The following is a 27,186-nucleotide window of genomic DNA, read 5'->3' as shown; positions in this document are numbered from 1 at the left end:
CGCGGCTCGCGCCCGTCTCTAGAGCTCCTTTAAGCAGCGTTCTTAATCCCCTCTTCTCGAGCACCAGGAAATAAAGAGGGAAGAAAAAGTCTCTTGCCTCTTCGGCAGGTCCAGACTTTTCCCCGGACTCCCTCCCGGCTAGCCGCGGTGCACTAACGCCCTGCAGGCTGTGTTCACGCCGCCAACCCCAGTCCTCTCCCTGCGTTCCGACTGAAGCCCGAGCCTCAGCTCCCAGCCCCGCCGGCCCCGGCGGGTGAGCAGACAAGCCTCTCAGCTGGTGAGTGGCGGTCGGCCCTGATCCTCTGTGCTGGAATCTCTCCGCTTTGCCCTCCGCACCCTTGTTGCTGTGCTCTCCTCCGCGGCTTCGAAGCTCCCCCGCTCCACCACCCGCAGTCTCCGCCCGCGAAGGGGCTTCCTAGTGTGTGGACACTTTTCCTCCTTCACAGCTCCCTCCCGCTGGTGCAGGACCCGTCCCTATCCTTTTGTCTCTGTTTATTTTTTTCTTTTGCCCTACCCAGGTACGTGGGGGGTTTCTTGCCTTTTGGGAGGTCTGAGGTCTTCTGCCAGCGTTCAGTAGGTGTTCTGTAGGAGTTGTTCCACGTGTAGATGTATTTCTGGTGTATCTGTGGGGAGGAAGGTAATCTCCGCGTCTTAGTCTTCTGCCATCTTCCCGGAAGTCCCCATGTGGTTGTTTTTTTTCCTACTGTAGCTTTGTAGTATAGTCTGAAGTCAGGGAGCCTGATTCCTCCAGCTCCGTTTTTCTTTCTCAAGATAGCTTTGGCTATTCAGGGTCTTTTGTGTTTCCATACAAATTGTGAATTTTTTTGTTCTAGTTCTGTGAAAAATGTCATTGGTAGTTTGATAGGGATTGCACTGAATCTGTAGATTGCTTTGGGTAGTAGAGACATTTTCACAATGTTGATTCTTCCAATCCAAGAATGTAGTATATCTCTCCATCTGTTTGTACCATCTTTAATTTTTTTCATCAGTGTCTTATAGGTTTCTTTTTGTTGCAGTGGTAAATGGGAGTGTTTCCTTAATTTCTCTTTCAGATTTTTCATCGTTAGTGTATAGGAATGCAAGAGATTTCTGTGCATTAATTTTGTATCCTGCTACTTTACCAAATTCATTGATTAGCTCTAGTAGTTTTCTGGTAGCATCTTTAGGATTCTCTATGTATAGTATCATGTCATCTGCAAACAGTGACGGTTTTACTTCTTTTCCGATTTGGATTCCTTTTATTTCTTTTAAAGCCAAGAAAAACAAAGTTCAGAAAGGTGAATTGGCTTCCTGGGATCACACATAATGGAGACCACATAAATATCACCTAAGAGATTTCTGGTTTTGATTCCCTGCAAGACTAATCAAAGTACACAGACCTCCTTGTATGGGGTTGATTCTTCAAATCTTGTAGAGTCTCGGCCACACATAACTCAACAGCAACTTTTTAGCATCCTTCCCAAAGCATTAAATTAATTACCATAAAAGCATAACTCCTTTCTCCACTTGTATTTCATTGGCTTGGTTTACACTTGATTCAATTATCTGTTTACAGTGACAAGCGCAACTGACATAAACAGGTTTGGAAACACACACAACACAGGCAAACAAGAAAGGAGTTGTCTGACAGCCAGGCATCCCAAGTGCCACCGGCTGTCGTCGGCAGGTTTTCCAGAGGGAATAGCGGTAGTTCATTTAGACATCAGTTAAGTAGGGTTAGTTAAGGGTCTTCGTGGCAGGATTTGACCCCTGGTCTGTTTAGCTCCAAAGTTCAGTTTCTTTTCACTACATCACACAGACCCACACTGGCGGCTTTATGCTTCTGTTCAGGGCCCGCCCTATGTGGATTGAAATCTTGGGAGTTAGCTTTGTCAGTTATATGTAGGTGGCTTACCCCAGCCCTTGGCTTTCCTTGTACTCAGCCCATAATGCTGTCCAAAGACTTCCCCCAAGAAAAGGGTAGAGCAGGGGGCAACCCTGAATGGGGCGGGTGGAGGCTAGAGAGAGTCTGAGACTGCTGGAAGGGGAGCCTTGCCCTCCAAGCCACACCTCCAAGCAGGATTTTCTCACCTTCCTGCATGCAGCAGGCTGGGAGGAAGCTTCCCCTTCTCCCTGAAATCAGTGCAGGCCTCGCTGCCCTCATCTGCCAGTGCGGGAACTCACACCCACACCATGATGTAGCTGGTGGAGCGGAGGGTGGTCACATGAGATGACACATGGGAAGAGCTTTCAATGTCATTTTCTCTCTCCTCCCCACCCCTCCCACTTTCCTTAGAGAAACAAACAAGACCTTCAGGACTGGAGGGAATTTTGCAGAAGTGCGTTTAGTCCACTGTTTTCCAAACTATGTCACAGGGCTCATGCCTTCCTTGGGATGAAAATGGGCCGTTTGAGAAAGCAGGGCCTGTTTGGGAAACGCCCGGTCAAAGTTGAACAGGTTTCTGTGCTTACAGAGCTTTACAGAGTTTATAATGTATATTGGAGGATGGAAAGCACATTCTTCCAAACTTCTTTTCCCCTCAACATCTTACGGGAATAGACTTCTAAGGAACCCTCTTTGTAAACCCTCAATCTGGTCCATTCCTCTCATCTTACTGAAGAGTTGAATGAGGCTATGAAAATAGAAGGAATTTGCCCAAAGTTCCCCAGTAACAGAATTGGAACCACACTTTCAGGGGCCTCATCCCACCACGGCTCCCCTCCTCCCCCAACAGCTGAGTGGTCCCCAGGAACCTACAGGTTTGGGGCACTGCTGGAGAAGAATTTGCTTCTACTGGTTCAGCATAACCCCATGGAAAACCCACCGAGTCCCAAGCAGATCCCCTGGAGCCTCTGAGCCTTTGTCAATCTTGCCCAGGGCTGTCCATCCCCAGGGCTCTTCTCTGCCTGGCCAAAGGCTATGGAAAGATAGCTAGAGTCAGCATGGTGGCTCCTCTCTGTTGCAGGGGAATTTTGCCCTAGCCATCCCTCCTCTTGGCGGTGGCGTGGAAGGGAGCCATCTGTTTCCATTAGTATTCACGGCATTCTGGTGGGGGAGAGGAGGGGAGGATGAGGGTTAAGGTCCTGCTCGTGGAGGCTTCCTGGCATAGTTGGTCCAGCCCTGTCTGTCTGGCTCCCTGACCCGTGGCTCCCCATGGTGGCGGCAACAGGTGACCCTGGGTTAGCGCTGGGCAGGGATGTCAAGTTGGCAAAGCCAGCGTCGCCCACCCCATCACCTATTCATCTCCGCACTCCAGGGCTGCTCCCTCCTCAGCCGGGATCCCTCTGTTTCTGTCTCTGAGCCCAAGCATCTCAGATGGTGTGTCTGCACCCAGTGGTGTCTGCAGCACCCTTGTTCCACTCCCTCCCAGCCCTCTCTCCCTATGATAGAGGGCATCAAGTCCAAATCAGTGCTCACTGATGGGCCGCCCACGCACCCCCATGCCCACCCTCCAGGACTTTATCCCTCAGGCATTATCCACCTGGGTCCCTTTTACCCACTTCCCACTCCTCCATGTCACACCCTCCCTTTCCAGAGGATGTCACCACTGCCAGCACTGTGCAGGGCCAATAGTTTTTATGGCTCATGTAAAAGGAGTTGTTATCATGGTGACATTCCAGCCACGGCTGACCCATGAGGGAAGGAACTCCGTGGTCTGCCCTCCAAGTACCCTTCAGAAGTCCTTCCCACTCTGCCTCTTCCAGGAAGCTGCCCCCACCCCTCCACCTCTCTCTACCCTCACCTTGTCTCAGAGGCCCCTCCTCTGTGCTCCCAGAGCCCCCTCCCCACTCCACCCCACTGGAGTTGTCGACTCTCCTCTGCCTCCCCACGCAGCTGGCATCTCAAAGGAGAGGGGCTAAGCCTTCTTTCCCCTCTCATCCTGGCACTTTGCGTGGAGAGCCGATGCCCTGTGTGCCATTGCTCTTGGAACATCTTGATCAAACGAGAGAGTGTATCTTTTTTCAAATAACAGCTGGGGAAGGTAAAAATAAGTCTCCTGAAAGGGCACAGAGGATGAGACATGTGCAAAGGAAGGGCCTGGAAGGCCTGGGAGGAGACGACACTGGCTGGACAGGCTGGTCGGAGAAACTCAATGTTCCAATTCATTCTGGCAAACAAGCGCTGCTTGTCGTGCCAGGGAAGTTATTGACATTGAAATTGAAATTGAAATTGAGTCAGAAAAGGGGAGGGAGGCCTGCAGGAGCCATGCAGATCAGGGTGAGGGAGATGGAGACATTTCTATTCTGGGAAGTCCTTTATTATCCCAAGTTCACAGCTCCTGTATATTCATAACCTGTTGCCACTAATTGGCCTTTCATCTTTCTCCATCTCAAAGGCTGTGGATTGGGCCTTGAGGTCACTTAGTCCAACCTTCCTCCAAATAACAGTTCTGGTTTTGAGCACCTACTATCTGCCAGGTGCTACGTAACGTGCTTGACTTGGATTAGTGATGGAAGTTGTTATCTTAAAGGTTGGTCCATCTCGACCACCCCAGCCTGACTCACCCCACTTCTTACTCAAGAATACCCACCATAGCAGTCCTGACAGGTGAGTGGCCAGCCTGTAATTGAACAACTTCAGTGACAGGGAGGTCACTACCTTACTAACAGCCCATTTTCTTTACCGGACTGCTCCATTGTTACAAAGGTTCTTCTCAAGCTGAAAAGCGCCTCCCCGTCGGTTGCCATGGGGACTGTCCCTCCTCCTCCGTCTGCAGTCAGGAAGGCAGACAGACGGTGCTTGGAGGTGAGATGGATGGTGCTCCAGACGCCCCTCTGGGGTTGGGGAGACCTGGAGTGACCCTGTCTCAAAGAGGACCACCAACCGTGAATCTGTGTACGCATGTGTTCCATCCCCCCTATGTGCGCCCCCGTCTGTCACTCTCTCTCACTCTCACTTATCACCTCTCTGTCACTCAGACATCATAAAATGGAGCCCAGGTGCAAGAGAGTCAGCTGCAATCAGAGCGATGGGAAGGCGGATCGCAAGCGGACTGACAGATGGACAGGAAGTCAGGTGGGCTTCTGCAGAAATGCGTGCCACAGGCAGGGACTAGTCTAACAGTCTGTCTCCAGAGCCCGATGGACAGAAAGACGGAGAGCCAGGCATAGAGCAGACATGGGGACAGGTAACAGAAGGGCAAGTACGTCTGCTTGGGAAACAGGCATTGCACCACTGAGGTCCCAGGCTGCTCTCCCTGCCTCTGGGCCCTGCCTGGCCCAAAGTTCCTAAGGAGAAGTCTGAGCTCTGTGGGGAGAGAGCTTGTTTCCCTCACGCCCAGATCCCCAAGCCCGGGAGAACAAATTCAGCCCCCACTGCTCCACCTTCTCTACCCTCCCAGAGGCAGCCCTCCACCTCCTCCCTGTGAACCACGCACCGCACAGCCCAGGAAGGGGCTAGAAAGGGAGGCTACATCTCCTTCTGGAAGCTTCCACCAATTGATCACTGGAAACGTATTCTCTAAGAGAGGAAAACCAAAAAACAAACAAAAAGGGAGTGAGCGAGATTTGGTGTTGCAATGAGCAGGTCCTGTGCCAGCGCCTCACAAGTCCCGTCTCACTTAATCACGCTTCTAGTGCTCCCAGATATTATTAGCCCATTCGAGGGAATGGAGTGTCAGAGAAGAGAAATGACTCACCCAAAGCCCGTCAGCCAACAAGGGGCAGAGGCGAGATTTGAACCCGTGTCTGCGCGACTTCAGGATCACACTCTTCTCTCCACACCCAGCGCCCTCTCCAGAGGATGCCCACGTGCGTGGGTTCCCTCTGTTTTCTCGGGAAAATGAGGCGGTCATGAGAAGACCAGGGTGATTTACGTGCTGAAGGAAGTTCTCACTGGAGGAAGCTGTGAATTGGTCCAGAAATAGCAGATGATGTCAGCCGGGCATCCCTCCTCCACGGGCTCTTGGCATCACCCTTCTGGGACCGTCACCAGAATTGATGCGCCAACAATTACAGAATTGGATTTGCCCTTTCCCAGCTCAGCCTGCTCAGACGTCATCCCTGGAGCTCAGGAAACACCTGCCTATTTTCTCAGCTCCCGCATCATCACGTGCACCCTCCTAGCTCTCCCAGGCTTGAGAACGGCAGAAGGCAATGTTCTATTCTGGCCGCTTTGGGCCGGCCATGCATCCCTTAGCACAATGCCGTTTCCATCTCGAACCACTTGCCCTGGCACCTCCTTGCCCATCACGCTTTCCAGCCTGTTTCTCATCCTCCTGGTGCCTAACTTCCTGACTCCTTTTTTTTTTTCACTTTACGACCTCACCTGTTACTCAAACCCAGTGCTCGGCAATCTAGCTGGACATTTTTTTTTTTTTTTTTTTTTTTGCGGTACGTGGACCTCTCACTGTTGTGGCCTCTCCCGTTGCAGAGCACTGGCTCCGGACGCGCAGGCTCAGCGGCCACGGCTCACGGGCCCAGCTGCTCTGCGGCACGTGGGATCTTCCTGGACCAGGGCATGAACCCGTGTCCCCTGCATCGGCAGGCGGTAGCTGGACATTTTGCCAAACTTGATTAACCTGCCTGAACTTGATTTCGATTCTCCCTCTGACTGGCCTGTCATTGGTTGTTTAGGGTAAAGGCAGGGGTGTGTTGGAGCCAATTCCTACCAACTCACAAGAGCCGATTGTGCACATCGCTTCTTGTCTCCATGTCCAGTGGCTCCATATTAGTGGATTGAAATCAGTCATGGTGGCAGTATTTACACCAGAGAAATTGGCCCACACTGCAAAGCAGGGTTTTTTTTCCTTGCGGGGAACCAGTAGCGAAATTTAGCATCACGCGTCTGGATAAAGGGTTTGCCACAGGCCTCTGCATGTCAGCACCATGGATAACAATCCCAACACCACGACTGGAATTCAGGCAAGACAGCCTGGCCCCATTCTACACAGGCAAACACCGAGGCTAAAAGAGATTCCAGCCCCAGGTCACCTAGTGGGTCAAGAGCTGGGCCAGGATTGGGGCCTTGCAGCCCAGGTGAGGCCTCTTACCCCCTTTAAAGGCTGTCTGCAGAGTAAGTGCCTCTTGGCTCAGGTCCCAGGAATGGCAGGATCAATGTGGCTTTGACTCAGGTGAGAACATTCAGGAAATCCTGGGTGCAATGTAGGGTGAGCCTTGTGGGGTGGGGAGGGGACCGTGTCTGTCCTTCAACCAGGAACTTCACCCGTAGTACCCCCTACCCCTCTGCCAAAGAAACAGGAAGGATTGGCATCACCCATCCAGGTCAAGGCAGCTACTAAGTCATCTAAGGGCCCACGGGCAGGAGTGGGAGGTGGTAACCGGCCGAGTGCTGGGGGGGGAAGCCCTCATGAGATGGATGCAGCCCATCCCATGGTGTCTTCTGTGGAGTGTCCATGTAGTTATAAGGGGCAGTGGCAGGAGTTCCAGAGAGGGAATTCAGGTGGATGGAGCCTGGTCTCAGGGCCATGGCAATATTTGTCTGCTTGACTTGTTCCCAAAGCCTGAAAGCAGGATTTACTGGTGCCGCCTCTCTTCCTGGGCATGATGTGCACGTGAGCGCATACACACACACACATACACACACACACACACACACACGTGTGCGCAGAATCAAAGCCTCAGGATTCCTGGGGCAGGCACGCATACATGCATACCCCTCCACAGCAAGACAAATACACACCCTGAGGCACACTGGCAAACAGACACACATAAACATGTTCCCACCCAAATGTGCGCAAAGAAATATACATTCACTTGGAGGTGTGCTCACACATGCACAGAACTTTTTGCACTTAACCAGCTCTTCTTAGCAACGCACCTGGGCTGCCAATATCCCTGGATTCTGGAATGACCCCCTCCCTGGCCTCCGGGCCTCCAGTCTCATTCCCTCCATCGAGCCTCCACATGGCAGCCACACAATCCTCGTCTTGATCCTCTCCCATGTGGAAAGTTTCAACAGTACCTCGCTGCCTCCAGCATCAAGAACTCAGACTGGGGCTTCCCTGGTGGCACAGCGGTTAAGAATCCACCTGCTAGTGCAGGGAACCTGGGTTCGAGCCCTGGTCTGGGAAGATCCCACATGCCGGGGAGCAACTAAGCCCGTGCGTTACAACTACTGAGCCTGCGCTCTAGAGCCGGCGAGCTACAACACTGAAGCCTGCAAGCCTAGAGCCCGTGCTCCACAACAAGAGAAGCCACTGCAATGAGAAGCCCGCGCACCGCAACGAAGAGTAGCCCCCGCTCGCCGCAACTAGAGAAAGCCCGTGTGCAGCAGCGAGGACCCAACGCAGCCAAAAATTAATTAATTTTTTTAAAAAAGAACTCAGACTGGCATTCAAAACCCTACAAAATCTGGCCACTTCTGGCTTCCTGGCTTTTCCCCCATCTCCCCATCCCCCATCTCTCCCCGTTCTTGCACCATTTTTCCTCTATCTCCCTCCAGCCAAATCCTTTCCAGAGTTACAAAGACCACTGATTCATAACCAGAGATGCCCCAGATAGATGTGGTCTCTTGTGGTTCTGAGCAAACCCACCTCCTTGCCTGGTCCCCTTTTCCCCTGGCTCCACCCAACTTTTATGAGAGAGGTTGGTGACCATGCCTCAGTTTGCCCACAGCACTCCGGCTTCCCACGGCTCATTTCTGTCTGTCTGGGACTCTGGCACACACTAGGACTTTAGGGAAGGTTTGTAAGCAGGTGGCTTGGGCCATCGTCCCTGCTCAGTCACCTCCTCCCTTGCCTTGGCGCTTCTCTCTTATTTTTGATGGGTTGATTCTCACTGCTAGAAAAGGTTCTCTGCAAGTGAAGGCCCGCCCCCCGTGCTGGGAGGATTTGGAAAGGTCTGTCAGTCACCCTGCTGCCTAGAAGCAATCCTCAGACTAGAGGGTGTCTCCAGGGGTCACTAAGTGCCTCTCCTCTGTCTTCACGCCCACAGTGAGTCACTAGCAGATCTCAGAAACAAATACAGATCTCCCTCTCCACTGTCAGATTTCTGCAGGAATCTCTGGAGAGCTTTGCTGTTGGGATATTCTTCCTCGACCTTGAGTTTGAAGATAGAGAATTGTCGTGCTGGGAGGGGCTTTAGCCAATCTTTTGTCTTACCCAGAGTCAGACTCTCCTCCCAAGTTATGTCGGCTCCTGGAATGTCTCCAGTGATGGGAAGCTCACTCCCTACAGGGCTGGACACCTCCATCCTTAGAAAGCTCTCCTTGCCTTTGTGTGGGATACCACTGACCCAACCAACCCGCTGAGACCACAGGAGTCACCCGCATCCTCCAGGACAGGACTGTGAATATTTTGAGCAAGCGACAGAGACCTGGTTGTTGACTTAACTATTCCCCACATGGCCCGGATTCTATGCTCTTTCGTTTCTCTGAACACATGTCCATTCATCACATCTTCCTAAAAGCAGCGGTTAGAATCAGCCCTGCTGCTGGAAGCCGGCTTCCCCTGGCTTCCCCTCCTATCCCGGACTCAGCCCTCCCTGCCTGACTCCAGCTCTTGTCTCTTACCCGACTGGTTTTTCATGTCCCTTTGCTCCATTTCAAAGTCACACCCGAGAGCTCCTGGCAGGGAGATTTTCCTTACCCCTGGGGCAAGGGCACTGGGTTTGGACTCAGGCAGACGGAGATTCAGCCATGAGCTCTGCCACTGACTCTGTGAGCTGAGGCAAGGCACTTCACCCCTCTGAGCCCATCTTCCCTTCTGAAATGACAACAGTCACCTTTCCTCGATTGTCGTGGAGATTGAATGGGTTTGTGGACTTAAAGCCCCCAAGACAGCACCCGGCCCAGATGTTCATTACACATCACCCCCACCCGGCCCTCCCAGTGGGGATCCAAGGGACGCCAGCTTCCCCCCCAACCCCGGATGGAAGGAGTGTAGCAAGCATCTGCACAACCCTCTATTGAGGGCTCCGCTAAGAGCAAGATCCATAGTGTCTTATGTGTTTCCTTCATCTGCTAATTTAATAATTCTGCCAAAAAATGAGCTCGTTTGGCCCACAATTTGCTTCGCAGAGGCCTAACGCTTCCTATTGCTCAGGACTTCATAAGGTGCCAGACACACTCATTTCCCATCCCCCCACCTCACCCGCCCTTTGTTTTTAAGAAAGCAAGGTTGGTAGATTTGATGGATTGTAATGGTCCTGACTCCTCTTCTAGGTCCCCCTTCCCTCGCCCTTCCCTCACTGTGCCTCTCCTTCGGAAGATCAGAATGGGCAGCCTCTCCCCGACCTTCTCGTTTCTCCTTGTCTCTCCTCATCAGCTGAGGAAATGAGCTTATGCACCCTGGACCACGGCCTCCACATCCCAGAGGACCAGTGGGCTCCCATTCCAAGAGCCCAGTTGAGTGTAAAGATGGGCTTCCTTACAAACCGTACCTTTCTGCGATAGCATCATATGCTGCCCGGTAGTAAGTTTCCTGGGGCTGAAGATACAGTATGCAAGATGGCCAACTATATGTCTGAGATGTTTCAGGGCAATGCAGTCTCTCTTTTTTTTTAAGTTTTGATTTCTAAGACCACATTCCCCATCACTTTTTCAGTTGCAGTCTCACTAGACTTTGGCAACTGAATTTTTAATCTGGTGTTGCTGGATCTCTAGGAGATTGATGAATGGGATTCAAGGGGTCATTGATTCTCACGAAATTGAATGCAAAATGTCTTGTGTATAAGCATGTTTTCAAGCTCAAAGCTTTTTATCAAATTCTCAAACACGTCTCTAGTCCAAAAACGATTAAGAGTCAATGCTAAAGAATAGAGGTGGGCAAACTTTTCTGTAAAGAGTCTGACAGGAAATGCTGCAGGCTTTGAGAACCATATGGTCCCAACTGCTCAACTCTGTTGCTGTGTTGCAAAAGTAACCATGAGCAATAAGTAAACAAATGGACATGGCTGTGTTCCATTAGAACCTTATTCACACAAACAGGCATCTGGCCAGATTCAGTCCACGGGCTGCAGTGTGTTGATTCCTGCTATAGAAGGAATTCTGGTTTTGAGTGGGAGCTTACATCAAAGGCCCCTTCAGATGCTCTCCAATTCGTTCATCCATTTACTCATTCATTCATTCAATGTATTGTATAGATGTCTACCAAGCCCCCGCTACGTGCTAAGTCTTATGCTTGATACAACGGATAGAAAAAGGAATGAGACAATATCATTCCCTCAAGGATTCTACAGCCTGGTTGGAGAGACATGCCTGGAAACTACTGTCAGTCGGTGTGATAAAGACTGTAATGGAAATTTGCACAAGAGACAGCACTGCCATAAATGAAACCACACAGGGAATGGGTGGTGAAGGGACCTAGGGAGATGCTGACAGAGTAGAGTCACTTGAGCCAGGGTTACGAGGAGGAGGAGGGATTTTCCAAGCAGGTGATGGAAGGGCATCCCAGGCCAAGGGAACAGCAGAAGCAAAGGCACTGAGACATAAGCTATGTTGGGGTAAGTGTAAGAAATGCAGCCTAGAACTAGAGTTTGGGGTGCAAGGGTGTCAAAGGGAAGGGGAAGCTAGAGGGAAAGACAGGGTGAAAACATACCATGAGGTGTCTTTTGATCCAAGCTAAGGACTTCGGACTTGATTCTGAAGGCAACAAGGGGGCATAAAAGGATTCGACTGCTGGCAGCTATGATCCTTTAGTGAAGTTGCTGCTCACAAGTGAACATATGTCTGTGAGTTCTCCCCTTCTCTTCCTCCTGACACTCACTTACCTTTGATACTCACTCAAGTTTTACTCTAAGCCCTCTGATTTTCCTAATTCAAGCCAAATTGTACAAAGCCAAAATTTGTTGAGAGAGGGATTTTCCTCCAGATAATTGAAAAGTAAACCCATCTTGACAAAAATGAAGGTATCCAATCTTCCCAGCCTTTCTCTCTCTCTCTCTCTCTCTCTCTCCCTCTCTCTCTCTCATTTTAGTCTCTTTATTGATTGGATTGGGGAGCTCAGAACAAGGATAGCACAATGTCCCCAGGAAAATGTCTGTAAAAATGTAATCAAAATGAAACATTTCCATTAACAAGCGCACATAACCTACTGAGGGAACATTAATGCACTTTTAAGACTTTAGGGTGAGTCTTTGGTTCTCTCCCAGGAATGGCTCCAATTAAAAAGGCTCCTAATCTTGGAGGGCATGGGTGAAGTTAGAGGCAGGAACCAGACACCGCGTAACTGCACAGGACTATGACTTTATATGGGCAGCCCCAACCTTGAAACAACAGGAGAAAATGAAGCAACCACTAAGTACAGCTCTAGACCATACTGCTGCCTCTTTCCTGCTCTGGTCAGTTTCCACCTTGGATCTAGGATATCAAATCCTCATGCTATTTCATGCTTCACTGTTTCTTATATAATTGTTGGCTCCATCAGGGCAGGAGCTGTGTTCATCTTACATTCCCAGAGTTCAGCGCAGCCTGGCACAGAGCTGGTACCCAATTCAATTTACATGCAAACTGCCTTCTCCCTTTCTCTTCTGGGGCCAGTTTATGACTTTATGATCTCAAAGGAGCACTATCCACAGGCTTGGAGCTCTGGGATGTGGGTCAGTAAAGATCTGGAATGTCAGCTGCACCCCTCCCCTTCTGGCTCTCCATAGCCATTTCTTTAATGGCTCTCATTAGGACTATCCACCAAGTATTTCCATCTCTCTGTCTTCCAGGCACATGGTAGGATTGTATTTCCTGGTCCTCTGCTATTGGAAGTATCATGTGACCAGTTCTGGCCAATGGGGTATGAGCAAAAGTAACCATGTGACTAGTTCAGGCCAATGAGGTATGAGTGAAAGTGTCACTTTCAGGCTATTTAATTGCTGGTGTGAGACCTCCACCGTTCTCCTCTTTCTAAGTGACTGGTGATATCCAAGACAGCGGCTGCTCCATCATCCTAGGTGCTTGAGTGACTATAATAAGAAAAGTCTATATGAGAGCTGCCAGTCCATATAGACATGTGATGTGAATAAGAAATAAACCTTTGATTTTCAAGCCACTGAGATCTGGGGCTTGTTTGTGATCATAGCATAACTTAGTCTTATCCTAACTTATCATTTTCCCCTAATTCCTCTCCTTCCTTTCACTTGGCCCAGCAACCCAAGATCTCCTCTTCCCTTGGTTGGCTAACCAACTTTTCCTTCTCTTCTTTGTTCAGTTATTCATTTGTTTAACAAACATTCACCAAGCATCCGCTCTGAGGAGACAGAAATGGACGGACAAAGATGAACCAGACATGCCCTCAGGGGCTCACAGTCTGGTTGGCCCTGCCCTGGCCTGGGCAGTCTCTCCACTCCCTAGAAGTTCTGTCTCAGTCACTCCAATGTTCTCACCAGTGCCATCTGGTTTGTCGTTGGAGATGGAGGTCAAGTTCGAGAAGCTGTCTCCTCCTCCCACCATGGCCCCTGTCAACACCAAGGCCTCTGATTACCCCTGAGCCTCCCTTGGAACCTTCCTTCACTGTGTGGTTGGATAGTCTGGGGGGCCTGAGTCCCTGCACAGGAAAACCCCAGAACCCCATTGTCATGCATGATGATAGAGCATGGAGTGCCTACGAAGTATTGGATTCTTTTATTGGTAAAGAAACCAAAACTCAGAGAAGAGCAACTATGTGCCCAGGGTCACACAGCATCATGGTCTCAGGGTCAGCACGAACGTTAAGACCCTGTGCCCTTGAAAGAAATAATTCTTGCCTTGGGCCTCATTTCACACCCCGGCACAATAAGAGAATGGCCAAGGATGCTGGAAAAAGCCCTTTTTATCCTTGGATAAAAGGCCTGAAGATACAAGGGTGGGGGAGAGTGAGTGGGTGGGGGAGAGTTTGAGGAAAGAGGATCCTCTCATTCGAGGGAGGTGATGGACAGCTTTGACATCATTATTGAGAGGCAATGCGAGGAAGATCTTGGCCCACCAAAGCCATTGCCCTGCCTCCAGGCAGGTGAGTCTACACCCCTCTGGGCCATCATGCTCCACTGCGTGCTGTCTTCTGGAAAAGACCTCTCCCCTGATCTGAAACAGCCTTGGCACATTCCCTGCAGGTCTTGGACAAACTGGGAGTCATCTCTTTTCAAGGACCTTCAACCCCTGAGATGAGTCTTCTGTGCATTTATACAGGAAAGGAAGAAGGAAGGGGGCGGTGAGGGCCAGATTTGGGTATTTAACCCTTCATACCTAGAAATGTGGCGGCCACATTCCTGGCCTGGGCCCCCCGCAGCCTCTGCTCCCTGCTCCTGGCTGCTCCTCTCCACTCCTACTGGACAGGGGGAAATTATGTGGCAAGGTGACCCTGTCCCCCGTTCTGAGGTGGATGGGGGCGCTGGAGACTAAGCAATTAACACGCAGTCGGGAGTAAGGGTGCCCAGGGAAATTTCCTGCCGAAGCTGAGCCCTGGCAGAAGGGAAGGCTCAGCAGGCACAGGGCAGGGAAGGGGAGAGGGGGGCGGGGCCAGGACAGCTACAGGCAGCCTCGTCTGCACATGGATGCTTTTCTGGAAAGATGCCACTAGTGAGGAGTTGGGGAGAGTGGGGCCAGGGAGCAGGAAGTTTCCAGTGCTGGACAGAGAAGAATCACCACGTGGGCACTGGAGCCCAGGACACCAGCCCTCCCCAGGGAAAAGACATTCCCCTCTGTGCCCTTTCCTGGGAAGGGGCAGTCACTTGAGTCCCTGAACTTTGCGGGACAGTAGGTCTCTCGATGGCTGGGGGAGCAGGCTTCGGGGATTTCAAGAGGCCTCTGATGTCACAGCACACATGGTGCAGTGCACACAGCAGACACACAGGGGGCAGGAAGCACACAGCACAGTCACACATATAGTGGCATACGATGGTACACACACGCGCCCAAATTCCACCACTGCTGATGTTTCCCTATGGCCCCTCCCACAAGTCCCCAAGAGGACTGGGGCCCACTTCTCAGGGAGGTCCCCACTTGTCTACCTGCTCCCTCCCACCGACACGACTCACTCCCAGAAGCCAGTGCTGGTGCCTCAGAGCCTCACTCCAAAAACCCTGACCATGCATAGGACCAGGTGTCAGGAGACAGAGGACCATGTCCTGGCTCTGCAGCTCTCTGACTGGGAGACCCTGGGTAAGTCATGCCATCTCTGGGCCACAGTTTCCTCATCTGTCCAATGGGATCACGAGGAAAAGGAAGAGGAAGAAAGCGCCTATTCATGGGATAAGCAACGAGGTCTAAAGAAAGCACTTTGTGAGTCATAGACCACCCTAAATGTGAGCCCAGACCTGGGTGCAGAGCCACACCCTCAGGCACACACAAGCTTCCAGAGCCCTCGGCTGGGCCCCCTTCAGCCAACCAGGTCTGATCCCGATTAACCTCAGTGCAAGATCCATGTCCACAAAGACCCTCTCATTCCAACTTTGACTTTGCTTCTTACACTCTATCATTCATCCATCCAGCTATGGAATCCTGGATGCAAGGTGCCGTATACGATGTCATGATTCTGCATCCAATGCCAAGCAACTCTCCCACACCAGCTGGTGAGGCCTACAGTCCAGCTCACTTCTAACACTATCTACCTGGAGATAGAATCAGATCCCTCAGGTTAAGGGCTCAGTTCTACAAGACCCTCTCCCCACCCCAGCTCCCTGCTAGCTGTCACCTGTGCCTCTGACGGACCAGCTATAGATTGGAGCTTCCAAAGACCCCGCTCCTGGGGTTCGATTAATTTGCTAGAGTGACTCACAGAACTCAGAGAAACATTTTATTTACTAGATTACTGGTTTATTACAAATGGATATATAACTCAGGAATAGCCAGATGGAAGAGATGCATAGGGCAGGGTATGGGGAAAGGGCGAAGAGTTTCCATGCTCCCTGAGCAAGCCATTCTTCATGAATCTCCAAGTTCTCACAACCCAGAAGTCTCTGAACCCCATCCTTTTCAGCTGAAGCTTCACTACATAAGCACGATTGATTAAATCATCGACCACTGGCGACTGAACTCAATCTCCAGCCCCTCTTCCCTCCCCGGAGGTCTGGGATGGGACTGAAAGTTGCAACCCTCTAATCAAGTGATTGCCTCCTCCAGTGACCAGTTCCCATCCTCAGGTGACCTAGGAGCTTTCCAAAAGTCACCTCACTAGCATAACAAAAGACGACTTTGTGCCCTCAACACCTAGGAAATTCCAAGGGTTTTAGGAGCTCTGTGCCAGAAACGGGACAAACACCAAATATACATTGATATATTTCTTATTATAAATCACAATATCACAGATAAAAAAAGTGGGCAGTACTCGGTCTTTGCTCTCAGGCAGCTCATGGCCAACTCAGTATTCTCAACAGTGGTTACCTGATAGAATCCATGGCCTGGGAGGCTTTTAAAATACTGCCTTCTGGGCCTCATCCCTAAAGATTCATAGTCAATTGATCTGAAATGGGGCCCAGGCAACCGTGTTTTTTTGTGTTTTGTTTTTTGTTTTTTTGGGTTTTTTTTGCGGTACGTGGGCTTCTCACCGCTGTGGCCTCTCCCACCGCGGAGCACAGGCTCCGGACGCGCAGGCTCAGCAGCCATGGCTCACGGGCCCAGCCGCTCCGCGGCACGCGGGATCCTCCCGGACCAGGGCACGAACCCGCGTCCCCTACGTCGGCAGGTGGACTCCCAACCACTGAGCCACCAGGGAAGCCCAGGAACCCTGTTTTTAAAAAGTCCCCCAGCTGATTCTAATGTGCCTTTGGAGCAGAGACCCACCCATCTAGTGGAGAAATTAGACATATGCCAAAAGACAGAATGGGACATTTTTACAACAGATGCACACACAATAATTGCTAACATTTACTGAGCCACATCTTTTGTGTGAGGCCAGCATTATGCCAAGTCTCATGTCTGCATATTTAATCTTCCCAAAACCCAGGAAGGCAGGCTCCATGCCACCCATTCTACAGCTGAGTAAATGAAGCTCAAGAGATGAAGTAAGTTACTCAAAGCAAGACTTCTCTGAAAAGGTGGCATTTGTGCCAAACCTTGAAAGAAAATAGAATTTTGCCCTGGAGAGATGGAAATGGAAGGCTGCCAGTGTTCTCCACCCTGGCTGGTTGTTAGAATTCTTGACCTGAGCGGCTTGTTAAAATGTAGGGGGGTGCAGGTGAGGGGAGCAGAGCCTCTGCTGACTGGGACAGGGGCTTCTGAAAAGGACGAGTGGGAATGCAGATCACAGAGGCTGGTGGGGGCCAAATTATGGGAAGAGGATATTTTAGGACACATCCAAGGTAGAGCTACTTTCCCCCGCATGTAGAAATTATGTGCCCCTTGTCATTATCCCCAGAGGTGGCAGGGATGAAAATAGAATGTCAAGACGGAGTCAGAGAAGCTAGACCCAGAAGAGTTTGGGTGGAGGAAGTTGAGACTTTATCCTTAAGTTTTTAAAAAGAGTGACATGGGACTTCTCTGGTGGAGCAGTGGTTAAGAATCTGCCTGCAAATGCAGGGGACACAGGTTTGAGCCCTGGTTCAGGAAGATCCCACATGCAGCGGAGTAACTAAGCCCGTGCACCACAACTACTGAGCCTGCTCTCTAAAGCCCACAACTACTGGAGCTCGTGCACCTAGAGCCCATGCTCTGCAACAAAAGAAGCCACCACAATGAGAAGCCTTGCACCGCAACGAAGAGTAGCCCCGGCTCACCGCAACTAGAGAAAGCCCACGCGCACAGCAACGAAGACCCAACGCAGCCAATAAGTAAATAAATAAACTTTTTTATTTAAAAAAAGAGTGAAATGGATGTCAACCACTATGCCTTCTATTCAGAAGCAAGAAAGTATGGAAGGGAGAGGGTTGAACCGGGGATCAGAGGCCAAGTTCCAGACACTTTCCTCTCTTAGCCTGGGCTTGGTCATCTGTGAAATGATGGCAGGGGTGGTTGCATCTCAAGGTTCTCAAACTGAGTGCTGGAGAGCCAGCACATCAGAGGGAAGCTGGTGTGGGAAGTGGGGGACTCTAGGCTCCACCCCGCTCCAACCAGGGCAGTTCTGCTTTCCTCCGCTTTACACATTGGCTGCCATGGAAAGTTTCATTTGAACGAGAGATTTTATAGCTCAAGCAACTTGCGGGTGCAGCTTTGACTACTAGTGAAAGATGGCATTATCACCTTTCTCTCCTAGAACCCCTTAACATGATAGCAACCCACAAGGAGCTCAGGCACCAGCCACATGGAGGTGAGTGATGTCTGGGCTGGGCTTCCACTCAGGGAGGAAGTGGAAGTCTAAACAGAAATCACTGGGAGGCTCCTTGTCCCACAAAGTCATAAAACTTGTCCCACAAAGTTATAAAACTCCTCCCTGCCACCTTTATTGGGGGGAAAATGTGCAGAGTAGGGAAAAAAAAAAAAACAGCCTACAATGCCAGTATGCTCTCCAACTGTACGATCAGACTCCCCACTCCACACTCTATGAAGAAGTCCACAGTCCACAAGCTTCCTCACTAAACACAAAGCTTTTACTCAGCTCTTCTGTGCCACAAATTTAGTTGAGAAGAGATGTCCATGTAAGAAACTGATAACTAAGGCTTCGCGACTGTGCTAGGGTTGCTGCCAGGTGTTTTGTCCCTGATGACTTTTTTAGAACTCCCAGCAATTCTGTGTGGTAGGTAACTAGCTCTGTTCCCATTTTACAGAGAAAGACTCTAAAGAAGAAAGAGGCCAAGCCCAAGTGCAGTCATCTGATTAGTAAACCATAGAACTGAGCTGTGGCCCTAGGCAGTCTGCCTCCAAGTCTACACCCAGACCCATGCTATGTGCTAGACCACCAAGATGGTGGAGACCAAGCACAGCAAAGGTGGATGGACAACCCTGGGGGAAAAGAAATAATGTAAAGAATTTTTTAAAAAACCTTACAGAAAAACTCTAATAAATATTCTAATAGAGATAGAAAATATATTGCATTCATAAAGTAGGAACTGGATATTATGAAAAGAAACAATTAGAGAACAAGAAAGAGATCTAGAAAATTTTAAATGTGAAAGAAAATCCACAACACATATTGTAAAACAGCGTTAACAAAACCTTCTAAGATATAGACTGATATAGCAAATGTGGAAAAATAAGAAAAAAAAAACATTTAAAGTAGATTGCATTGGTTGCCCTAATTCTTTACCCATTTCAATATCAAACCTTCTGCCATGTGATTTTGCACCTCTCCCCCTAAAGAGGTCTCTTGCGTTTGGGTTCTGCCATGTGTTTGCTTTGGGCCCCTGGATGTTAGTTGGGAGAATGTGAACAAAGGTTTAAAACCTCTTATGTGATTGGGCTCTTGCTTCTCTGCCATCTGCATGAGAAGAACTGATCCCACAATGAGGGTGAGAGATATCTGGAGCCAAACTAAACTCCTCCACCCAATTCTGTCCCAGATCAACCACCCCTTAACCTACTCCCAGCTCTATGGGTAAGTCCAGTCAACATAAGCCACTCCACCTAGTTCAGCCTACATCAGTGACTCTCAGGCACAGATCCATGAGAATAATTATGTTTTAAGGCACCAAGTTTTGGTTTGTTACATAGCATTATTGTAGCCATGGTTGATGCAAGTATCAACCCAGTAGCTGGTACTCAATTAAAAGAGAAAATAGATGGAAGAGAATTATCAAAGCAATAGTCCATGTAAATTTCCCAGCACTAAAAGACATGAACCTCCAGATCAAAGGGCCTACCAAGTGCCCAGAAAAATAGATAGATTCACTGCCAAGATATATTATTGTAAAATTTCAGAACACATGAAGGGATAAACCTAAAAGGTGCCAGCAAGAAAAAACTGGTTTCCTACAAAGGAACAGGAATAAGGATGGCTATAAGACTTCTCAGGAGCAGCACTGGATACCAGGTAACTAGTGAAGCGGTGCCTTTTACATTCCCGGGAGAAATTGTTTTCAAAATAGAATTCTATCCCTGGATACCCAATTAAGATATAAGCTGGGACTATACATTTTTTTACGTGTAAGGATTCATATTCAAATTCCCTTTCACTTAGTAAGCTATCAGAGGATATGCTCCAGCAAAAGCAGGAAGTAAACCAAGAAAATAGAATCTAGGAAATAGGAGTTTCAACACAGGAGACTGGTTTATTCCCAGAATAAACCTTTGCAGCAGCCCTAGAGAGTAAGAATCCAGGGAAACACGAGGGATTGCTAGATGAGCTGATGTAAGATAACACTTGTGAGCAAAATACTAATAATAATGTTACAGCAGATGTGACACACCGTTTGGAAAAGTTTAAGAAAACGATGCAATTCCCCAGTGTTCATAGCAGCACTAGTTACAATAACCAAGACATGGAAACCACCCAAGTGCTAATCAACAGATGAATGGATAAAGAAGATGTGCTGTATATATATATATATATATATATATATATATATATATACAATGGAATATTACTCATTCATAAAAAGGAATGAAATAATGCCATTTGCAGCAACATGGATGGACCTAGAGATTATCATACTAAGTGAAGTAATTCACAAAGAGAAAAACAAATGCCATATGATATCACTTACATGTGGAATCTAAAAAATGATACAAATGAATGTATTTACAAAACAGAAACAGGCACACAGACATAGAAAATGAACTTATGGTGACCAAAGGGGAAAAGGGGGTGGGAGGGATAAATTAGGAGTTTGGGATTAGCAGATACAAACTACTATATATAAAATAGGTAAGCAACAAGATCCTACTGTATAGGACAGGGAACTATATTCAATATCTTGTAATAAACTATTAATATAATGGAAAAGAATCTGGGGTATTCCCTGGCAGTCCAGTGGTTAGGACTCAGAGCTTTCACTGCTGTGGGCCCGGTTTCAATCCCTGGTTGGGGACCTAAGATCCCGCAACTAAGACCCATGTGGCACAGCCGAAAAAAAAAAAAGAGAGAGAGAGAAAGAGAATCACTTTGCTGTTACCCCAGAAACTAATACAACATTGTAAATCAACTATACTTCAATTTTAAAAAAAGAACAGAAAATGATGCAATTTAAAATGTTAGGTGATTTTTATTACCTCTGAATATATTTTTCCATATAGATGGCATGATAGACAATAAGAATTTATTTCTCAGTCACATCATATTCCCTCACTGGCCAGGCAGTCCTTCCCTTTGTATTTGCGGACATGGAACACATGACCTGCAGTTTCCTCACTAGGGAAGAGAGAGATGGAAGAGGCACACAAGCTCTTAACTGCCTTAGCCCAAAGGGATAACACCAGTCACATGACTCCTCCCTAACTGGAAGGGACATTGAGAAATACAGAGGAACAGATGGGTAGCTGAAGAGCACTTACTGTCTTGATCACACCAGGAAAAAAAAATGTATGAGAAAGAAAATAAAATCATTATCCATATCTTGACTCTGAAATAAGCCACATTTCTATCGCCATAATAATGTTCTAGATTTGACTAAAAAGTACAATATAACTATATAAGGTGGAGGACACAGAACTAAGGTAAATAGCAGCGCAAAACCCTTGTCTATCATAATAGAAAGTCAATAGACGATGTCTAAAACTGGACATAAAGCAAGAAATGACATCATACACATATTATTTAGAAATACAAAGCCAAACAGCAAACACAGCAGCTGAAAGAGTTAAAAATGTGCTGTCCCCAATTCTTAGAAAGGTATAACCTTCCAAGACTGAACCAGGAAGAAATAGAAAATATGAACAGACCAATCACAAGTAATGAAATTGAAACTGTGATTAAAAATCTTCCAACAAACACAAGTCCAGGACCAGATGGCTTCACAGGTGAATTCCATCAAACATTTAGAGAAGAGCTAACACCCATCCTTCTCAAACTCTTCCAAAAAATTGCAGAGGAAGGAACACTCCCAAACTCATTCTATGAGGCCACCATCACCCTGATACCAAAACCAGACAAAGATACTACAAAAAAAGAAAATTACAGACCAATATCACTGATGAATATAGATGTAAAAATCCTCAACAAAATACTAGCAAACAGAATCCAACAACACATTAAAAGGATCATACACCATGATCAAGTGGGATTTATCCCAGGGATGCAAGGATTCTTCAATATATGCAAATCAATCAATGTGATACACCATATTAACAAATTGAAGAATAAAAACCACATGATCATCTCAATAGATGCAGAAAAAGCTTTTGACAAAATTCAACACCCATTTATGATAAACTCTCCAGAAAGTGGGCATAGAGGGAACCTACCTCAACATAATAAAGGCCATATACAACAAACCCACAGCAAACATCATTCTCAATGGTGAAAAACTGAAAGCATTTCCTCTAAGATCAGAAACAAGACAAGGATGTCCACTCTCACCACTATTATTCAACATAGTTTTGGAAGTTCTAGCCACAACAATCAGAGAAGAAAAAGAAATAAAAGGAATCCAAATTGGAAAAGAAGAAGTAAAACTGTCACTGTTTGCAGATGACATGATACTATACATAGAGAATCCTAAAGATGCTACCGGAAAACTCCTAGAGCTAATCAATGAATTTGGTAAAGTTGCAGGATACAAAATTAATGCACAGAAATCTCTTGTATTCCTATACACTAGTGATGAAATATCTGAAAGAGAAATTAAGGAAACACTTCCATTTACCATTGCAACAAAAAGAATAAAATAAATAAATAAAATAAATAGGTAGGAATAAACCTACCTAGGGAAACAAAAGACCTGTATGCAGAAAACTATAAGACGCTGATGAAAGAAATTAAAGATGATACCAACAGGTGGAGAGATATACCATGTTCTTGGATTGGAAGAATCAATATTGTGAAAATGACTATACTACCCAAAGCAATCTACAGATTCAATGCAATCCCTATCAAATTACCAATGGCATTTTTTTTACATCTTTATTGGAGTATAATTGCTTTACAATGGTGTGTTAGTTTCTGCTTTACAACAAAATGAATCAGTTATATATATACATATGTTCCCATATCTCTTCCTTCTTGCGTCTCCCTCCCTCCCACCCTCCCTATCCCACTCCTCCAGGCGATCACAAAGCACTGAGCTGATCTCCCTGTGCTATGCGGCTGCTTCCCACTAGCTATCTACCTTACATTTGGTAGTGTATATATGTCCATGCCTCTCTCTCACTTTGTCACAGCTTACCCTTCCCCCTCCCCATATCCTCAAGTCCATTCTGTAGTAGGTCTGTGACCAATGGCATTTTTAACAGAACTAGAACAAAAAATCTTAAAATTTGTATGGAGACACAAAAGACCCCAAATAGCCAAAGCAGTCTTGAGCGAAAAAAAAAAGGAGCTGGAGGAATCAGGCTCCCTGACTTCAGACTATACTACAAAGCTACAGTAATCAAAACAATATGGTACTCTCACAAAAACAGAAACATAGATCAATGGAACAAGATAGAAAGCCCAGAGGTAAACCCACGTACCTATGGTCAACTAATCTATGACAAAGGAGGCAAGGAAATACAATGGAGAAAAGACAGCCTCTTCAATAAGTGGTGCTGGGAAAACTGGACAGCTACATGTAAAAGAATGAAATTAGAGCACTCCCTAACACCATACACAAAAATAAACTCAAAATGGATTAGAGATCTAAATGTAAGACCGGACACTATAAAAGTCTTAGAGGAAAACATAGGCAGAACACTCTTTGACATAACTCACAGCAAGATATTTTTTGATCCACCACCTAGAGTAATGGAAATAAAAACAAAAATAAACAAACGGGACCTAATGAAACTTCAAAGCTTTTGCACAGCAAAGGAAACCATAAACAAGATGAAAAGACAACCTTCAGAATGGGAGAAAATAATTGCCAACGAATCAACCAACAAAGGATTAATCTCCAAAATATATAAACAGCTCATGCAGCTCAATATTAAAAAAACAAACAACCCAATCCAAAAACAAGCAGAAGACCTAAATAGACATTTCTCCAGAGAAGACATACAGATGGCCAAGAAGCACATGAAAAGCTGCTCAACATCACTAGTTATTAGAGAAATGCAAATCAAAACTACAATGAGGTATCACCTCACACCAGTTAGAACGGGCTTCATCAGAAAATCTACAAACAGCAAATGCTGGAGAGGGTGTGGAGAAAAGGGAACCCTCTTGCACTGTTGGTGGGAATGTAAACTGATACAGCCACTATGGAGAACAGTACGGAGGTTCCTTAAAAAACTAAAAATAGAATTACCATGTGATCCAGCAATCCCACTACTGGGATTACCATATGATCCAGCAATCCCACTACCCAGAGAAAACCACAATTGAAAAAGACACATGCACCCCAATGTCCATTGCAGCACTATTTACAATAGCCAGGTCATGGAAGCAATCTAAATGCCTATCGACAGATGAATGGATAAAGAAGAAGTGGTACATATATACAATGGAATATTACTCAGCCATAAAAAGGAACGAAATTGGGTCATTTGTTGAGACGTGGATGGATCTAGAGACTGTCATACAGAGTGAAGTAAGTCAGAAAGAGAAAAATAAATATCATATATTAACGCATATATGTGGAACCTAGAAAAATGGTACAGATGAACCGGTTTGTAGGGCAGAAATTGAGACACAGGTGTAGAGAACAAACGTATGGACACCAAGGGGGGAAAACGGGTGGGGTGGGGGGAATGGGATGAACTGGGAGATTGGGATTGACTGTATAAAATGGATGACTAATAAGAACCTGCTGTGAAAAAAAATAAATTAAATAAAATTTTAAAATTAAAAAAAAAAAAAAGTGTTGTCCCCAAAGAGCAAGAGTGGAGGTAGGAAGGATGGGGAAAGAGTGTGCTTCTGTATCATAAGCCTTTTGGTATTTTTATTTTTTTCAATTTGCATATATCTTATTTGGACAATTTTTAAGGCAAATCAAAAACTAACGTTAAAAAAGATAAACAAACCCTGCATTTGCTGTTCAGTTCTGACCTTCTAAGTTTCTTAAATTCTAAGCATCCAAGGGAGAGAGTTTATGTCACAGTTGAGATTTGTCTGAACACAAAATGTTGGAGGCCCTGGACGGGGAAGTCAAAACAAAGAAAGGTCACCACATCATTCTCAGTGTGAGGAGTCCTTACGAGATCTTCCACTCCAGCTGTAGCCACGGGGATCCGGAATGGACAGGACCTGATCCTGGCACCACCGAAGCCTCCAGAGTCCCCAGGGACCCCTCCAGACCTGGCAGCAGCCTCCCAGGGGGCTCTGGGAGGGAACATGGCCAGTTACGCCCCACGGCACCCTGGCAGGTACAATGGGCGTCAGCTGTAATGAGAAGTGACAGGTACAATTGCTGGGAGAACATCCTGGCTTAGAGCTCGAGCTGCCCAGAGTGGCTGGGGGGCTTCTCGAGCTGTCAGGAGGGTCCCTAAACACTTTGATGCCACAGCCAATCTGGTCTTCAGTATTAGCATCTCATTAGTATGGACTGAGACCAAACTGGGGCCTGGCCACCAGCCCAGCTTTGGGTGGAGACCCACCTGAGAACCCTGATGGACAGAGAGGGGAGGCCAGCAACCCCACCCTGACCCATAGCCTTGTCTCACAGTCAGAGGAGACCCAGTGGAGCCCCATCTCAGCTGGACACAGACACACAGATGATGCCTCTAAAATCCTCCCCGAGTGCTTTTCCTAGTATGGCAGGAAAATTAGCTGAAGCCCCAGAGGCAAAACGTCTCACCTAAGCAGTTAAATCACTCCTGGCTTCGACTGAAGATGATGTAAGTAGTGGTCTTCCAGAGCCTGGCCCCTGCCTCCTGCCCCAGCCTCATGGCTCCCTCTCCAGTGTCCCAGAGTTTTAAGTCCAGAACATTCCTAGCCCCCGGTCCTAGCTCTGCTCTCTCTTCCAGGTCAGTTGAATCTAAGTCACAACCACTTCTGGACAACAGGATACCAGTATCACCTGCCAGACATGGACAACATGACGCCAAGAGAGGGTTTTGCATTAATTCAGGAGGGATTCCCAGCCACACCTGCCAATCCTCTTTCTTTTTTAGCTTTTTCCCAACTCTCCCCCACCAGCAGGAAATGCGGTTAGGGTGCTCTGGTCCCCAACCCTCATGGGAATAGGGGGCCTGAGTGTTCATCCTTCATCTCCATTTAAAATGCACCTGGACCACTCCCCACCAAGTGCCAGGGGATGGGGCATGACAGACAGCTGGGTCAGCTGGCCCAGAGGATGGATATATCAGAGGGCTTAGCCAGGGACGGGAAGGCCCAAGGTTCTAGAATGAGCTCTGTGGCTGATACATAATACGAAGCTAGTCCCTCCCTGTCTCTAGCCTCAGTTTCCCTGAGGGGGAAGTTCTGATATTTTCTCAGGACCCTTCCTGGCGTGACAGGCTGAGGCTGGGCCTCCTCTGATACCCATTTCCACGGAAACCAAAATGAAGGTCCACGGGCTCCATCCTCTATTCCAAGGCAAAACACTCCTTGAGAGATTCCAGAAAGCCACTGCACCCCACAGACTACAGTGTCTTAGCCCCGGAAATGGGTTTGGGAGACCTTCCACTTAAGTGCCTCTCCCGGGCCCCTCTCTCCTTGGGGAAATTCTCCCAGCAGCACATTCCCATAGACAGCAGGAGAGATGCTCTGTGCTGAGCACCAGACACCGGATGGATGAGATAATCATAAATCCACAAACTGCAACAAGATAAAATTATCATTATATGAAGTTAAATTATTAATTAGCACTTCCAAATAAAGACCTGCACCACCTGGCCTTGAATCTTGGAAGCTGTCTTTCTGAAAGCAACAGAAATATCAAATAGTTTATTAGTGCTTCATGGTGTGCATGTGGTCCCTCCTTCATGTCTGTGGTTGCCAGAACCCTGACGGCAGGAGTCCAGCCTGGCAGGTCTAGTGCAGCCAGGACTAGCCGGTTTGGATGAGGTTACCAGGAGGAAGGGAAGTGAGTCACGTGATCCATTTTTACGACTGGGGAAACTGAGGCAAGGGCCAAGGTAGAAGGGCCACAGAAGCTGGATCAGGGCAGATTGAGGAGTTGGTACCCTGGATTGAGAAGGGGTGATTCCTGAGTCCGCCTGATTGATTGTCTATGAACTAAGGATGCTCATTCATTCAGTGAACTTCTATTGTATGCTTACTGAATGGCAGGCACCAGGAATACAGAGAAGTCATAATTCCTTGCCTATTTGGAGCACATAGTATGATAGGCTAGACCAGTGGATCTGCTGTTTCTTCTATCTACCTCACCTCACCTCCCATCAGAGGATTTATCCCCTTCATCACCATCATAATCATCATCATCCACTACCACCAC

The 27,186-nt window shown here is 47.6% G+C and overlaps 1 long non-coding RNA gene across 1 annotated transcript; it reads right to left on the bottom strand.

Moving 5' to 3' along the window:
- Nucleotides 1-1,193: 1,193 nt before the first annotated feature.
- LOC113616435 (uncharacterized) lies at nt 1,194-6,338 on the bottom strand. Its single transcript, XR_003431302.1, has 3 exons — nt 5,619-6,338; nt 5,358-5,440; nt 1,194-3,025 (listed from the first exon to the last, which is right to left on the bottom strand). It is a non-coding gene; the product is annotated as an uncharacterized LOC113616435 (long non-coding RNA).
- Between the last annotated feature and the right edge of the window lie 20,848 nt (nt 6,339-27,186).

The sequence above is a fragment of the Aethalodelphis obliquidens genome, unplaced genomic scaffold, assembly GCF_003676395.1.
Source record: "Aethalodelphis obliquidens isolate GAN/ISIS:26980383/991018 unplaced genomic scaffold, ASM367639v1 scaffold139, whole genome shotgun sequence".
Classification (NCBI taxonomy): Eukaryota; Metazoa; Chordata; class Mammalia; order Artiodactyla; family Delphinidae; genus Aethalodelphis; species Aethalodelphis obliquidens.
This window is presented reverse-complemented; position numbering and strand designations above follow the sequence as displayed.